The sequence below is a fragment of the Tamandua tetradactyla genome, chromosome 15 (genome assembly GCF_023851605.1).
Source record: "Tamandua tetradactyla isolate mTamTet1 chromosome 15, mTamTet1.pri, whole genome shotgun sequence".
NCBI classification, from domain to species: domain Eukaryota; kingdom Metazoa; phylum Chordata; class Mammalia; order Pilosa; family Myrmecophagidae; genus Tamandua; species Tamandua tetradactyla.
The window spans coordinates 7,842,284-7,858,848 of record NC_135341.1 but is presented as its reverse complement, the minus strand read 5'-3'; positions in this window follow the sequence as shown (position 1 = coordinate 7,858,848).

Below are 16,565 nucleotides of genomic sequence, written 5' to 3'. Positions count from 1 at the left end.
AGGCTAAGTGTACATCCATGTGGTGGCTCTCCCCATAGCCAGCACCATGAGCCTCACTCCTCCGTTTCTGCTCGGCATGGCCATAAGCCCTTCCAAGGGGAATGTTGCATGGCAGGCATGTCTCAAGACCACTTCTGTTGGAAAAAAGGTGGAAACTACCATAGTTTTCTATAGCCAGTATTCATACCAGCGCAGTTCTAAGACCTGCATTCTTAATGGAACCCAGTTTTCTGCATGCACCCTAAAGGGAGGCCCCCCAGTATGCTATTATCCCACCTTGCCAGGTTCAGTAGTGCTGTTTTCACTGCTCTAGGGTGGCAAGGCTATCACCATACCCCTAGAGAGGGAAGCAGTTCCCAAGTCCACCTGACCTTCAACACATGTACAGTTTTACTCCCCACTGAATCCAACACCTTTACCAGTGCAGTCCTCCTGGTAATAAATGCATACGAGATTGGGGGGAACTCTTGGCTGTGCTGAGGTAGAGACCTCCTGGGAGCTGATGCCATGCAGTTCGTCTCTTGCCCAAAGCTATGAGCTGGGCCCTCATTAGAGAAAAAATCCCTGGGCTCCCCAAAACATGTAACCAGAGCCAGGGCCCCACCAGCAGATGACGGAGTCCCAAGACAGTAGCTGGGCGTGGAGGCCAGGGGGCATAGGCTATCAAGGAAACAGATCAGACCCTCTTGGGGGGCATTGCCCCTCCCTCACTTGCACACCTCATATTACCCTGCTTGACCCTGGAGGATGGCTGGTTATCCAGAGAAGGGTAAGATTCCTCAGGGAAGGAACAACATAAGACAGGCACAATTACAAAGGGGCCATCAGGAGAAAACTTGAGGCCAACAGAGGTGGGGCACAGACCCTCACCTCCCCCCAAGACAAGCTCAGATCAGGAAATACCAACACCTGCAACAAGAAGAGGACAAGATAGAGGTGATGCTATTGCCCACTGGCATGGGCACGCATCAAAGGGGGGAATGTAGCAGGCCCCTGTTTACTCAGGCCATTTTCCCTTTGAGAAGTCTCAGTTCAAACTGCACGTAGATGGTATACTCACCCTGGGAAAACAGTTGAAATTGCATGTAGGTAGGATAAGAAAAATTCCAGTAGAGACTCCTTCACCTTCTGTACATTGGCCCATAGCCAAGCACTTCCCTTAAAACCCTGTGACAACCCATTGGGAGCTCAGACTTCCAGAGGCTACTCGGCTGACCTTATGGCCATAGACTAATAAAACCTACTTCCTGAAACTTCAGAGCCTCTACCCCAGTTTGTTCTGTTTCCATATAATGTTCCTGGAGGCTTGCAGCATTGTCCCTGGTTTTGTGCAACCAGCTAACCTACCAAATCCTTAGAAATTAAGTTTCCTCATCTGTAAAAACACTTTACTTTCAGGTTGTGGGGAGGAGTAAATGAAAAAATTATATCTAAAGTAATAAGGAACAAAATAGTTCTCACCAAATGGTTGCTGCACATTGTACAACAAATATAAACATGCATCAGTTGTAATTATTATCATGTGTGAAAACAAGTAAGATAATTATTATGGTTGCCAAAATGGAAGTACCCAGAAATGGTTTAAAAAAATAGAACAGTGTTTTTTTTTTTTTATAAAGTCTCTTAATTTCTTAACTCTCTCTGTACCATGGGTTACAAGAAAATATGTTTTGAGTAGGAACTGGCAATCTTTTAATCCCACCGGAAACCTCTCATTTTTCTACATCAACACTAGAAGTAAATCTTCTCTAATGGTAATTGCCACTTTCTAAATACTCCCACTGAAATCATGTCATAAATGGTAATTGTCTGCAGCCTTTCTCAAAAAAAGTGTAGCAGTCATAATTGAAACAAAGGGTGGAAAATTCTATGGCCTGCCCTCTAATTGTAGCCCATTAGAATGGGCTTCCCTTGAATGGGTAGTTCTCTATCTCTGCTGTTTGAGTGAAGATTTTCTGGAAATTAATGCATACAGGAGACCTTAACCTCTGATAGAGATTCACTTCAGGGCCCTTACACTTTCTTCAAGATTTTGGGCAGATGGCTATAGCATTCATGATCCCGCCCATTAAAAGTATATATTTGTCTTTACTCTTTTTTTCTTAAGAAATTCTTTCTATCCCTGCCAGCCATGGTGAAATCAGAGGACACACAGAAAGCAACTAATTTCTTGCACAACTCCCCATCATATAGTTAAGTTCACTGGAACACACTTTATACTGGAATCCTGCAGATGGCTGAACACATGGTATTTAAAATGTTCTTTATATTTTGGAACTAGTCATGAGGACTACACTTGCCTAAATACTTGAAAAGCCTACCCCATATCAAAGTCCATGACCGTCATTCTCAAGTTGCCTCCATTGCATTACCAAGTTAGCAATCATCCAGTTCATGTCCCACTTGTCAACAACTAACATATGTATATAAGCATTGCTGTGTGATATTAACCGTGGCAGGGTGATAATAACTGATAAAATGAAAGTGCTAGCTATTTTTTACCCCAAAGTATATCTTAGTGGTTTAAAGTCTGAATTTTGAAGTCAGTACAGCTGATGAAAGAATGGCCAGTCATTTTACATGCCAAATCCAACCACTTGGTAGTTGCTGTCTGGAAAACTGTCTTGAGAACGAGGGCACATTGAAGTATGCAAACAAAGAATGCCAGAATTGATCAGCAGTGTTTGCCATGGACACAGGAATAGGGGATGACAGCACGTGCACCGTGTATTTGTCTTTCCTGACTTCATGGTTAGGAATCCTTAGTTCTGAGAGTCAGAGAGCCCTGGATTCAATTCCTGACATTACCACATATTAGCTAAGTGATCATGAGGATCTTATTTAACCTCTCAAAGCTTCAGTTTCCTCAAATGTAAATTAAAGAAATTAATATTCTCTCCTACTCTCCGTCTTTCTCTCTCTCCTGATTGTTAAGATTATTAAATGGATGGAAAGCTGTACCTGGAACACAACCAAATAGTCAACAAAGTTAGATAATACTATTATTATTGCTATTAATGATATTACAAAGAAACGCATATTTCTTCAGATTCATCACACAATGAAGAAGTTGTTAGTAAGGACATTAACAACTCATAGCTGTCCTTTACCCATCCCTCTAATCCCCTCTGTTTACTCATCCCTCTAATCCCCTCTGTTTTGAACAGGCCCCAAACTAAGTGCCTGAAATCACAGCTTTCCCTGGAAAAGCTGTGGCATAGTGGAAGGTGTTTGTGCCTCCAAAGAACCTAGGATCTGATATTCTGGCTCAGGAACCACCTTCCTCACCAGCTTATTTTAATATTTAATTGTGATACTGCAAGCAAATTATTATGCTTAACATGTATCAAGTACTACATACATGTAAAAATATGTCACATTTTAATGTCATTTAAAAACTTAAGAAGCACAAAAAGTAACACACATATTCACCCCATATTTGGAATTTCCAAAGGTTAATATTTTGTCAGCTTTAAGCTCATATTATTACTTTTTATAAACAGAATGTAGTATATAACAAAGCACGAAGATTTTATATTAATTGATGACAATAAATAAAATAAATATCTCCACAATAAAAAACACAACGTCTTAAAGAAGCAATTCCTTTTGTTGGCATCCCTAAGAGGCAGGGGTGGAGAATCCTGGATTTGCCTGGAGGCGCAAATACCTTTCACTATGCCACAGCTTCCCCGGGAAAAGCTATGATTTCAGGCACTTAGTTTGGGACTTTTCAAAACAGAGGGGGTTAGAGAGATGGGTAAGGGATAGCTACGAATTCTTAATGGTGGAATTGCTTGTTAGCAACCACTTTGTTCTGGAATCAAGAACAGATTTCAAAGCTGATGGTTGCAGCCTCTTCTAGAATTGGCAGGGGAAGGAGGGGTGTCAATGTCCAAATGGCTTCAGAACTAGTTTATAAGGTTCACTGCATAAGGAGGCTCAGTCTCTGAGCTGTCAACACGAGTCCTAGACTTGTGAGGGAGCTTCTGTGAGAGAGATCTTAATTGTGCTATTTTCCAAAGTAAGTATGGATAGCTAGGGACAACCTCTCTCATGCAAAAGTGAAATTCCCATGATTCCTTTAACACTTTGGGATGTAAAATGATAAATAAATTAGGAAGGGCATTAGCATTCCTCTTGCTAACATCTGCTTTTCTCGGGTTTTTAATAAAAGAAGCTGCATGTTGGAGCCACAGTGCTCTCCTACAGTTTATGCTCCATTTGCAGATGGCAGAAGGAAGTTTTAACTGGAGCGTTCAGACTGCACATCGTTATGATGAGCCATTTCAGCTGGGAGATCGCTATCTGAAAAAGACTGACTTTTGGTGCCCAAAATAAGCCTTTATCCCTTAACATTTTCAAAAAGAAGTGGAACTCTAGGCATCAGTCTCAACGTAGACACATGAAATTGTTAGGTTGAACACGTGACCTCATTATGCAGTTCCTTTCAGGTAAAACGTCTGACTTGGAAACAGTTTATTGACTTTCATTCTTTTCACAAAAACTTCTGCATGATTCTGGCTTTGTCTCTGAATAAGGACACCTACAATAGATTTAGCAGAACAGTGGTTCCCTCCCCGTGACCATTTAGACCACCATTTCTCAGAGAGGTTTCCCTGGCGATATTAGGAGAACTTTTAGTAATGTGTTTTCCCTCAGAGGGTGGGGATGAGGGAAGCAAAGGCTTCTGTGATCAAAGGGGTAAAAATGTGATAAATTATGCCGCTCCTTGGAGAATCAAAATGCACGTTAAAGGACAAAACAATATGGATTAGAAGCCTGTTTAATCCAGTGTTTCACAGATGTGTTTGTTCCTAGAATTCCCCTCACTCCTCACCATGGAACAGCCTATGGGACATTATGAAAAACACAAGTTGAGAAATACTGATCTCAGTCATTTCCTCTCCAACTCTTAAGGATATTGTTTGATTTGTACAGTTATTAAAATTTTATTTGTTTTGTGTACTATGTTATATATTAACTTTAATCACTTATTTTTTTAAAATGTTATATCTACTTATAATGAATTTCAGATTTATTTAATTTGGGTATGTAGAGACCATTCATTATATAATCTCTAAATGTTTTTAGCTAAACATAATCTGCCTGGTTTCCCCCACAAAAAAATAAGTAGAACTAATCCTTACTAAATTATTGAATTTAAGACTGATCATGTCCTTGAAAAGCATAAAGGAATTGAATCCTCTGAATTGTTGAATGTCATTATACTTCTGTAGCAACAATAAAGAAAAAATACTGTATAAATCCTCAGAACATGTTTTCCTCCCCATATGTTGAACGTATCTATGGCCCAAGTCAGATACAGACCTTGGACATTGTCATGGTCAGGTTCATGTGTCAACTTGGTCAGGTGGTGATACCCGTTTGTCTGGATGGGCAAGTGCTGGCCTGTCTGTTGCTATGAAAACATTTCATAGAATTAAATCATGATCATGTCAGCCACATCCACAGCTGATTCTATTTGTAATCAGCCAAGGGGCATGGCTTCTGCAATGAGTGATGCTTAATCTAATCATTGGACGCTTTTTAGGAGGATTCAGAAGAGACATTCTTTCTTTCTGCTTTGGTCAGTGAGCCTCTCCTGTGGAGTTCATCCAGACCCTCCATCAGAGTCATCAGCTTCACAGCCTGCCCTACGGATTTTGGACTCTATGTTCCCACAGTTATGTGAGACACTTTTATATGTTCTATATCTACAGATATTTCCTGCTGATTCTGCTTCTCTAGAGAACTCTGACTAATAGAGACATGTTTCCCAATGGTTAGCAAAGTTTCTGGAATACAATCTGTCAGAATAATGTTTAAGAGCTCGTGTTCTATGGGATCATTTTGTAACCTCTACATTTGTTAAGCATGTGATCTTAGACAAATGAATAAATTCTTCTGGCATTGATAACTACCTCTTCTGAATGGGGTGAGAATTAAATGAGAAACTGCATTTGAAAATACTTTACACAATGCCTGTTCATAAAGAACATTCAAATGGTAGGTTTTATTTTTATTATCTCAGAAGGAATTGAGAAAGTGCCGCTAAAGCTGGTTCCATTCACTTCACTCATGTTCATCCCACTGGAGTTGGTCTGAATTGTGTGCAGCACATCAGGGGTCTTATTTTTGTTTTCTTTTTATCTATTTATTTTCCTTCCTGGCCCAATGAGAGTTTTTTGATCATTTGAAAGTATCCTTTCAGATGATGATGAGCTAATGTTAACAGTGTAAATCACCTGTGCAGTACCATAAAGCAGGCTTCTATTGTACTGAGCTAAATGCTCTTAATTAATTTATAATAATGGAGCAAGGTGTTAAAATAGACCCAAAGCTATCGATTATCAAGCAACAGACATCCAAGAGTACTGTGATAGGGCCCATTTGATAGAACTTGCAAAGTTAGGTGGTCAAGAAGCAGTTAGATGTCTCTAAAACAGTTCAGCCACATTAATATTGTGGAATTCAAAGGAGAGAAACTGAGGCAGGATTATGGAATGTCTTGAATCCTGTGAGTCTCACCTCCCCAAGAGGAAGGGCTGAACATGCTCCCCTGCTTACTTCTAGAGAAAAAAGCTTCAACAGAATCATAAAAAGACCATGAAATGGGTTCCCTGTGGTATAAGAGACACAGAAATTAGTGTCTGATTCCTATCTGAGAAATCTAAAGAGCAAGAGATGGATAATTGAGGGCAAACAGGTTGAAAGAGAGAAACATGCTTTGAAGTCATCTTGTATTCTCAGAGTCTACTGGGGTGAGCAACTGTGTTTTGTGGTCCTGATGTGGATCCTGAGGGAGTGAGATGTGGGATGGGGGGGTACCTAATGCTTGTTCAAGAAGCCCGTCCTGGAGGAATGGTGAAATTGAGCAGAATAAGGCTGGCAGCAGACTTCTGCGTTCTAGGACCTCTGGATTCTAAGGAGCTACTACTGGAGTAAGCGACCAGCAGAAATGAAAATATATTTGAGTAGTCAGTGGAGCTAGAGATTGGAAGAGAGGATTCCCCAACAATAGGAAGGAGTTGGTCTCCAAAACCAACAAAATCCCCTGTATTAGTTTGCTAACCTACTGGAATACAATACATCAGAAATGAAACAGCGTTTAAAAGTACAGTTCTAACCCAGAAAAATGCCTAAACTAAAGCATCCAGGAAAAGACATTCCTGGCTCAAGAAAGGCCAATATCTGTCACATGGGAAGGCATGTGGTTGGCATCTGCTAGTGCTTGTTCCTACTTCCTTTGCTTCTAGCTTCTGATGCCATTGGTTTCCTCTCTAAGCATCTATGGGCCTTCACTTAACTCCTTCAGGACATAACTCTGGGTTTTGGCTTGCTTGGCATTTCATGGGAAGGCACATGGAGATGTCTGCTGGACTCTGCCCATATCTAGGCATCTGTTTTCTCTATCAGCACTCCAAGCATCTCTAAACATCTGTGTCTTTGTCAGTTCTGAAGCAACTGTTCTCCAAGTGTCTGCATCAGCTCTGTCATTTCTCCAAAATGTTTCCCTTTTTAAAGGATTCTAGTAAACTAATCAAGACCCACCTTGATTGGGAGGAGCCATATTCCCATTTAATCAAAAGGCCACATCCACAATTGGGAGCACCCCATCTCTGTGGAGTTAACCTAATCAACAGTTTCTACCCTATGGTTTTCAGTCAGGATGGCTTTCCACACAAGATTGGATCAGGATTAAAAAATGGCTTTTCTGGGGTACTTAATAGTTTTAAACTGGCACAATCCCCCTTTGAGAAGGAATCATCTACAAACCTTCTGAGCTTAGAGAGAAAAATAGAATCAAAGCAGACATTCAATTCCCCTCCCCTCCTTCCAGACTCAGATCCCATATGTTGATTTACCTTAATATAAATATTATCTGGATACAGACATTCTAATTTCAGGAAAAAATGTGTTTTGTAACTTTGCCCCAGTAAACCAAGTTTGAATTTTCTAATGTGTCTTATAAAATAACCCCTGCTTTGGTTTGTTAATGTTGCCAGAAATGTAATTTACCAGAAATGGGTTGGCTTTTTAAGAGGAAATTTATTGAGTTATAAGTTTACAGTTGTAAGGCCATACAAATGTCTGAACTAAGGCATCTAGAGAAAGATAACTTGACCCTAGAAAGGCTGATCTGGGAAGGCACATGGATGGTGTCTGCTGGTCCTTTGGCTTCTCATTTCAAACAGCTTCCCCAAGGGCATTTTCTTTCTGCATTTCCAAAGGTCTCTCTCTTTGTCAGCTCTAAAGCTTTTCCCAAAATGGTTCTCTCTTAAAGGACTCCAGTAAGAGATCCACCTTCAATGGGTGGAGATGCATTTCCATGGCAAAGGGATCCACCCACAATTAAGTGGTTAATATCTCCATGGGAACCACTTAATCAAAAAGATCCTACCAAGCAATATTGAATCAGGATTCAAGAACATGGCTTTTCTTGGGTACACAACACTTTCAAACCAGCACAACCCCCAAACTGATTTGGTAATAGCTTAGTTTTCAGCTCTCCAAAATATAAGATGCTGAATAACAACTAAACTTTTAGAATCACTTCTTAAGAGGAAGGTAAAATTCCCTAATTTTATCATGTATTATTTTATGATTCTTACATTTCAATTACAGTAAGAGAAACCCAACAGCAAGTCACTAGGAAAGAGGGTAATGAACAATCAAGGAGCCAATTAATCTGACTCCCACATGCTTCAGTGAATTTTTATTTCATTCAGGTTTCCTTTATTAAATAAGAAGCAAATGCAGACTTTGGTAAGGAGAGCCTATAGGAAAGGATGATTGCAAGGGTGGAGAATGGGGTATTACAACAGGAGGAGATGCAAGAGAATGCTCCAACTGCGAGCAGCAAGGGACTCAAAGGTTAGGCAAAAGAGTTTTTCTTTAAAAAGGAGAAGTAAACAAAGCCAGGAAATAATAATCAGATGCAAGAAGTGGGAAGAACAAGGAGGGGATGTATAAGTACCCATCAGTCTCACCCCTCCTACATTTTGAGAGCAAGTTACATAGCCGCCTGCATGACCAGGACAGATGTTAGAGGTGGACAGACATTAAAGGTCAAAGAATGTAAACCACTCCCATTCCGTAATATCCAAATCTCATGAGAGTCTGCTGAAATTCCATTGTAACCAAGTCTCAAGAGACTGTTAAACTTTATAAGCCTTTCCCTGGGCACGCACTCTCTCCCTTTTTTCTCTCTTGGTTTTGGGCAGGATGCAGACTTTCACCTTCTAACTGGCGCCATTGGGGGAAGATCTTCCTCCTGTTTATAAGCCCTAATTAAACTCAAGGGTAATTGTCTTTCTAGCATGTTCTTTAGTCGCAGGGTTGTTTGGGCTGGAACAGGTGGTGTGATCCGACGGTGGATCAGAGGAGGCTCTCCCTGAGGTCAGCCTATTCTCCGGTGGGGCTCCTGAGAAGGGGTTCCCTGCTGGCTCAGGCTGAGGCCCGGTTGAAGTTCAGGACCCTGGGGGAATAAGCAAAGCTTACCCCAAGTTGAGTTAACAAGCTTTTTATTTCATGGATCAATGGAGACAAAACCTTTTCAGCCAATCACTTATGAGCAACAAATGGAAATTTCAAGGTTCTTGTCAGCAACAAAAGGGTGCTCAGCAGTCTGGTTTCTCATATGGGGAGGAATTCTTTTAGCACTAAGCCATTTCTCAACACAACACAAAAGGATGGGGGGGTTTCTTCTTGTTGTTGTTTTCCAGGAGCACAAGGCTCAGGTAAATTTCAACATTGTCACCTTTAGATCTGTACATAGATAAGCACCAATCTGTCCTATATAGTCAAAGATGAATTTGTTGTGAAAAACATCTACAAGTGATTTGCAAAAATTGTCCATCCATCAGTTTTATTTTATGTTACAATTCAACTGTTACAGTGTGGGACCTCTCCCACATTAATGGGTTTACTCCTCCCCTCTGAATGCTAACAGATACAATACTAATAATAGCTAATGTTTATTGATATCTTCCTGCCAAGCACTGTTCAAGCTTCACATCTTTTTATCTTCCTTCATTTTCACAGTCTTGCTGTTTCAATTACTATTATCAGAAACTATTTTCAAATATAGGAAATTGTACAAGGTCTCAGAGCTGGTTCTGTAACCCAGGAGTGTTTCAGTCCAAAATCCAGTCCTGAATTACGATGCTTTATTGTTTTCCATAATTCATGGAAAGAGTAGGGGGTCTTTACCTCTCAGATCCTCTATGTTAGAGCTTCTATACTTAAAGGCTCATGCCAATGTGTGAAAAAATTGGGGGGAGACCAAAGGATCAATATGTCAGTCTAATTTATCTTAAAATAATTGAAAAGTCTGTGGAAATAAATGAAGATTACCTAAATGAGAACATGTAAAGGCGATTTAGTCATAGCTTGCCATAGCAAGGGAATCAGCCACCATCACTAACCTGTGGCAGAGATCCAAATGCAGATGGATAGAGGAAAAAGAGGAAGGTTTCAGGTATGCCCTGTCTGGAGATTACTGACATGAGGAATCTGGAAGCAAGTTAAACTAGAAGCAGGGCATCCTATGTGATTGGTTAAGAGAACATATTTGGTTTTCTTTGGTTGGTCCTTAAGCTGAAAGTGGGGAACAAAAATAAAGGAGGTTGATATTTATTAAGTCCCAATCATTTTGGACTGATTGCTACAAGTTGTAGTTTGCCTTCTTGGAATGGCTATTGCAGATTGTGGTTCAGAGTTCTATTTCTATACATGGTATGGCCATTGTAGGTTTGTATATTGTCTCTCAAGCTAAATTACAGCAAATTTAATATGAAAAATTTTAATTACTACATTCACAAATTTCTTTGAATAAAATTAGAAGATAGAACAAACAATTAAACAACCTCACATTACATATTCAGTATCCACCCAGTTAGTTTACCCAAATCAAACAAACCAGGGTTCCAACACACTTTGTATCTGTGTGAATTTTACCAATAATTCCACTTTATACACCTTCTTAGAAAAAAAAAAGTTTTATGTAAATTTAATGAGGTTTCTGGGGAGATTGAGATTGAGTGCAATCATTCTGGCTTTTTAATTTAAAGTGTTCTATTTCTCCATATGATTTGAAAGAGTTTTGACATGAGTATCTATGCCAAAGCTAAATGGGAGCATTCAAAATGCAAAGACTTCTTTTTCATGCAACAATCATTTACTGTGCATGGCTTAGCTAAAGAGCAAATATCTGCCACACACACAAAAAGAGAGGAAGAAATAGTCAAGGGAATCCCAAATCATAATGGTAGAGAAGGGAATTGGAAAGCAAATCAGTTATCAAACATTGTGAGATGAACAGATAGCTTAGGTGTAGGGAGAGACAAATTTAGTTTTACTCTGAATAAAATACACATGAAATACAGCCCTTCCAGGAAGGCAAACCACAACTTATAGCAATCAGTCCCAAAGGGTTGGGACTTAATAAAAATATCAACCTCCCTAATTTCTGTCCCCCACTTTCAATTTAAGATTAACCAGAGAAAGCCAACTTTAAAATCCTCCAACAGGCAAAGGATTCGCTGATGCTCAACTATACTGATTTTTTTTTCACCCTCAATCTCTATTTTCATAATCTGTACAGCATGACAAAACTACAGTGATTCCCTTTGTTCTCATAATCAAGATAATAACCTGTAAAATCATTTGAAAGATTTCTCTGAATTGGAAAATACAGATACATTTTTACCATAATTCTTAAACCTTTATAGCCAGTAATTGCCCACAATTATCCATTTTCAGCTGTCAAGTATATTTTAATAAGTGAGTGCACAGTCCTAGAACTACAGAAACAAACTTTGCTTAATTGGTTCAATTGGCAATAAAGCCTAGTGTCTTTCCTCCATGATATTTTAGTTTTTTCAGGTGGTTAGAGAAGATACTAAAGATTGCTCACTTTTGTAGAGCCTGTGTTCATCAGTTTCTTGGTTCCACCTGAGTTCCTCAGAACTTCTTGCAATTAATAGGGTTTCAGAGCTCTTGAGATCTTTCACCTGCTTTTAGTTACATCTTCAAATTTAATTCAGTACACATTCTTATTTTCAGGGCATCTCCTTTATACCAGAATTGTATTCCTAAAGATCCTATGTAATTCAAACACACCAAATTCAGAACTCATCCTGTTATATATCCCTGTATATCTAATGACCTAGTTTCCATACCCGACACACTGCCAGTTACCTAAGTCCTGGACTATGATGATGCTTACAAAGAAACTGCAACTGCAATGGGAGATGGGAACCAATGCCTGCCTTAGAGCTGAACCACAGCTAGTAACGTGGTCATCTAGAGCCAAGATGGCAAATAACTTTAAATTATTGTGAAAATTCAGATTGACCAGTGGAGGCTATGTTATCAGACAAAGGCTGTGGATTCTTTTTTCCCAATGCACTCTATAACCAATTCCCTAGACACTGGAGTTTCAAAGACAGAAAGAGTTTATTACTTTGCTCGTAGTAGGAGAGCAAAGGGGAGTAGGAGAGCAGACAGCCTATGCGCCCAAAATCTGTCTCTCCGAACTACAGTAATTCTGATAGTTTTATTAGAGATAAGATGGGCAGGGTTTAGGATAATGGGCACAGTGGCCTCAGATGATGTAATTAGAGGCGATCTGATTATTGAGCATGTGCAGATTGATTACATGTTCAGTCACAGACGTGACTAAGAAAATGACAGAATAATGTATAGATGACTTGTTGGTTAAAGTTTATGCTACTGCGTATGTCAGGCAGGTCCATTTTGGTTAGATCCAGTCTTGGTTATCAAGATTACTTTGGACTTGGGGTGGGTTAGTTCTGGTTGACCTAAGACCCTTCATTAATAAACATTAGGGGATGTTTTTAATGATTATAAGACTGTTAAGTTGGAAAACTGGATAACTGGGTGCAAATGAAGGTTAGCCACAAGGTTTTTACAATCACAGGGGCAGAAGATAAGGGCTATACAATCATTATCAGTGATCAAGGCAGCTGGATTACAATTTAGAGATTTCAGGAATTTCCCTCTGTCTACTCCAATACGCCAGAAAGCAAAAAGGAATATCCATATAATGATTCAGTAATCACAATCATCCCTAATATCTCAGTTACAGCTATGTGCAGTGTTTTCTTGAAGATTCTGAGACAGCAAAGTTAAGGGTGCTGTAACTGATAAGTGACATCTTCCATGGGTGTCGAGGGGGTATTTGAGGTACATATGCCTGGTAGTCAACATTTTAATGAATGGTTCACACTATATACTAAGCATTCCTGGTCTGAATGCTTTTTTTTTTTTTTTGCATGGAGAGGCTCCAGGAATTGAACCTGGGTCTCTGTCATGGCAGGCGAGAACTCTGCCACTGAGCCACTTTTGCACCACCCTGGTCTGAACACTTTTGCAGAAAGTACCAGACAACTGCCTAATAAACACTTGGAGAGGAACATCTGACTGTTACGCACCAATGACATGGAATGCTGCGGCAAAATGGTGTCAATGTTGTTTCCACATGTACAACAACAATGATAAAGACAATATAACCTGTCTTATTGTATAGCATGAGCATTCAATGTCAAGACAGGTGAGTAAATCATTACAATGAGGAGTAACTAAGAAGGTGAGGTAGTACTAAAATATTATATTTTTATAGCACTGCCATTAGGTTTGGAATTCCATTATTTTTAATCGATACATTCAGAGTTTCTTTGAATAAAATTAGTAGACACAACAAACTGTACATTCTATATCCTAGCACCAACCCAGTTAGATGCACTTATGAATCTCACATTTTCCATCAGTCATAACCAATGTCCTTTAAGTAAGAGAAATCAATGATTTAATTTAAAATTGCCAAAGATATGCATGGTGATTTAGATACTTCCATCACACGCATACCTACAAATTCATTATTCTATTTAAGTCCTTATGATATTAGCGTGGGCACTGTTACATATCTAAGTATTCTGCTCTTCTTTTCATATTGTGGCAAAACATATGTAATATAAAATTTACATTTAACCATTTATAAGTGTACAATTCAGTGGCAATAATTATCTTTCTAACATTGTGCTGCTATCCCCATCATCCAAAACTTTTCATCTCCCCAAACTCTGTACCCATTAAGCAAAAACTCCCCATTCTCCACCCATTACTGCAGCCCCTGGCAATCTGTGTTTTTGTTTCTATGACTTTGATTATTCTAAATATTTCAGTTAAGTGGAATCATATAATATGTGTTCTTTTATGTCTGACATTTCACTTAGCATACTATTTTCAAAGTTCATCCATGTCATAGCCTGTATCAGAACTTCATTCCTTTTTGTGCAAAAAAGTATTGCATTGTGTGTAAATACTACATTTTGCTTATCCATTCATCTGTTGATAGGCATGTGAGTTGTCTCTACCTTTTGGCTGTCCTGAATAATGCTGTGAGACCATCAGTTTACGAGTAACTGTCAGGCTTTCAGTAAGTGTTTCTTTATTTTTATTTTTTTTTTAAGAGTCACAGTTCCTTATCATTGGTCTGCAGGTTATACCCATGGAAGTTTGCTGACCCAGTTCTGTATTATCAACCTCAATAAAACAGCATCAGCTTTTTGTAGTGCTGAAATACTTCCATGTGGAAATAAAATTTAGTCTATGGTGAAAGGAAAATGGTCATTGTGTCAAACCATAATCAACACACTGGCGGAAATTAAAGCCAATGATTAAAGGGCAACTAAATAATAATAAGAGTGTTTTTTCTTAAAAGCAATTACTTTTGCATGGGACTGTGTAGGATATAGTATTTAAGGTGCATAAGAATTTGCTGCTTTCATGTACTCACATACTTTGAAGCTTTGACTTAAATTTGACATAAGTTTCTTTGTCTAGTTGTAAACTAAAGAAAAGTTAGTTCATAGCCTAAAAAAGAATTACTTATAATTATTTTTAAGTGATTCTTAAAAGGTAGAAAATATTTAGCATTGCGATTCATTTTCTTGCCTGCTTGAGCAAATATCATGTAACGATTTGGCTTAAACAATGTTAATTTATTAGCTCACAGTTTTGATGCTAAATCCAAATCAAGCCTTACACTAAGGTGATGCTTTCTTCCCTAAAACTGTGGTTCAGTAGCTGGTTGCTGGCCAACCTTAGGCCTGGGCTCCTCTGTCACATTGCACATGGCACCTTCTCCTGGCTTCTCTCTTCCTTTCTGGTTTCTGTTCACCATCAGCTTCTTGCTTCCTGTGGCTTTTTCTCTCTCCATCTGAGCTTCATTCTGCTGATAAAGGACTCCATGAGAGGATTAAGACCCATCCTGATTGAGTTATTGAAGGAACTTCATCAGAAGACCCTATTTACAATGTGTTCACACCCACAGGAGTCGATTAAGTTTATGTTTTTCTTGGGTACACAACTCCAAACCAACACAGATGATAAAAATGCAAAATTGTCTTGCAGTCTACATTATCCAGAGGTTCTGTTAAATTTTCTTTGCCTAACTTTAAGTTAGGGAAGGTCTGAGCTAATGTTGGTTATTTTATTAGGCCTTTCTTATTTGAGACGTGGGCTGAAAGGTTAGAGATGGTCTTTAAAAATCATGGGATGCCTGCTAAGACTTCACTTACGGTCTAAGAGATAACTTGTGTTGGTTAATGTCCCTCAGGTCCTCAGCTGGGAAAGTTGATTGGGATATTATGTTTGATTACTCCTTGTACTCACCTGAGGACAGAATCACACTGCCTTCCTTATCAAGTACTAAAGGAGGAAGAATGTGAGTCATTTCCTTCGGGCTCCCTTATCTTTCCGATGAGTCTCTAGCTCAAGCTTGCCTTTCTGTCCCTATAGAGAGGGAAATAAAGCTACGACGCTCTGTAGTTGGAGGTTCTCAGATTATACCTGTTCTTCAATACTGCTGTGTTTCCTAATTTTCTTTTAAATTAGATCCTCCCCTTTTCCTACATCATTTGACATTTTGAGTTTCACTTTTATGAATTTTTATGAAGAAAGGTAATCTGGCTTAATTCTCCATATTATATTTCCTTGTATCTTTTTTTTTTTACTTCATTTGCAATCGAGTGATGCCTTTTGGAGTAGAGCCTGAAAGACGGTGCAAGATTTGCCTCGCAGTTTTACCTAGAAGCTTCCACACCTACTACATTTTAGGCATCATTTCAGCTGTAGCCTCAGAGTTAAGAACTCCGACCGTTAACCAGTATGTAAATCCTGGCTCAGAAAATTCCTGTATGAAGCTATTTACTTTCTGTTTTTCTCAATACCCATACCTTTAAAGTGGAAATAATAACAGCACCTCTATCATATGCCTATTTTGAAGAGTAAATAAGATAAGAATACTTGTAAAAGACTTAGAACAAAGTCTGGCCAAGTGTGAGTTCCGCTTGCATCATTATTATGACTGAAAGTTACCATCATTGATGCAGACTCAACATTGTTATCCCCAAAGCCATTGGGCCACATTTCCCTGTTTGGGAACGAGGGAGAGGAGCAAACCAGTGATTTCAGGAAGGATGCCCCATATCCCTTTTCTAATGCTTAGCATGTGACCTAGTTCTGTCCATTGATAT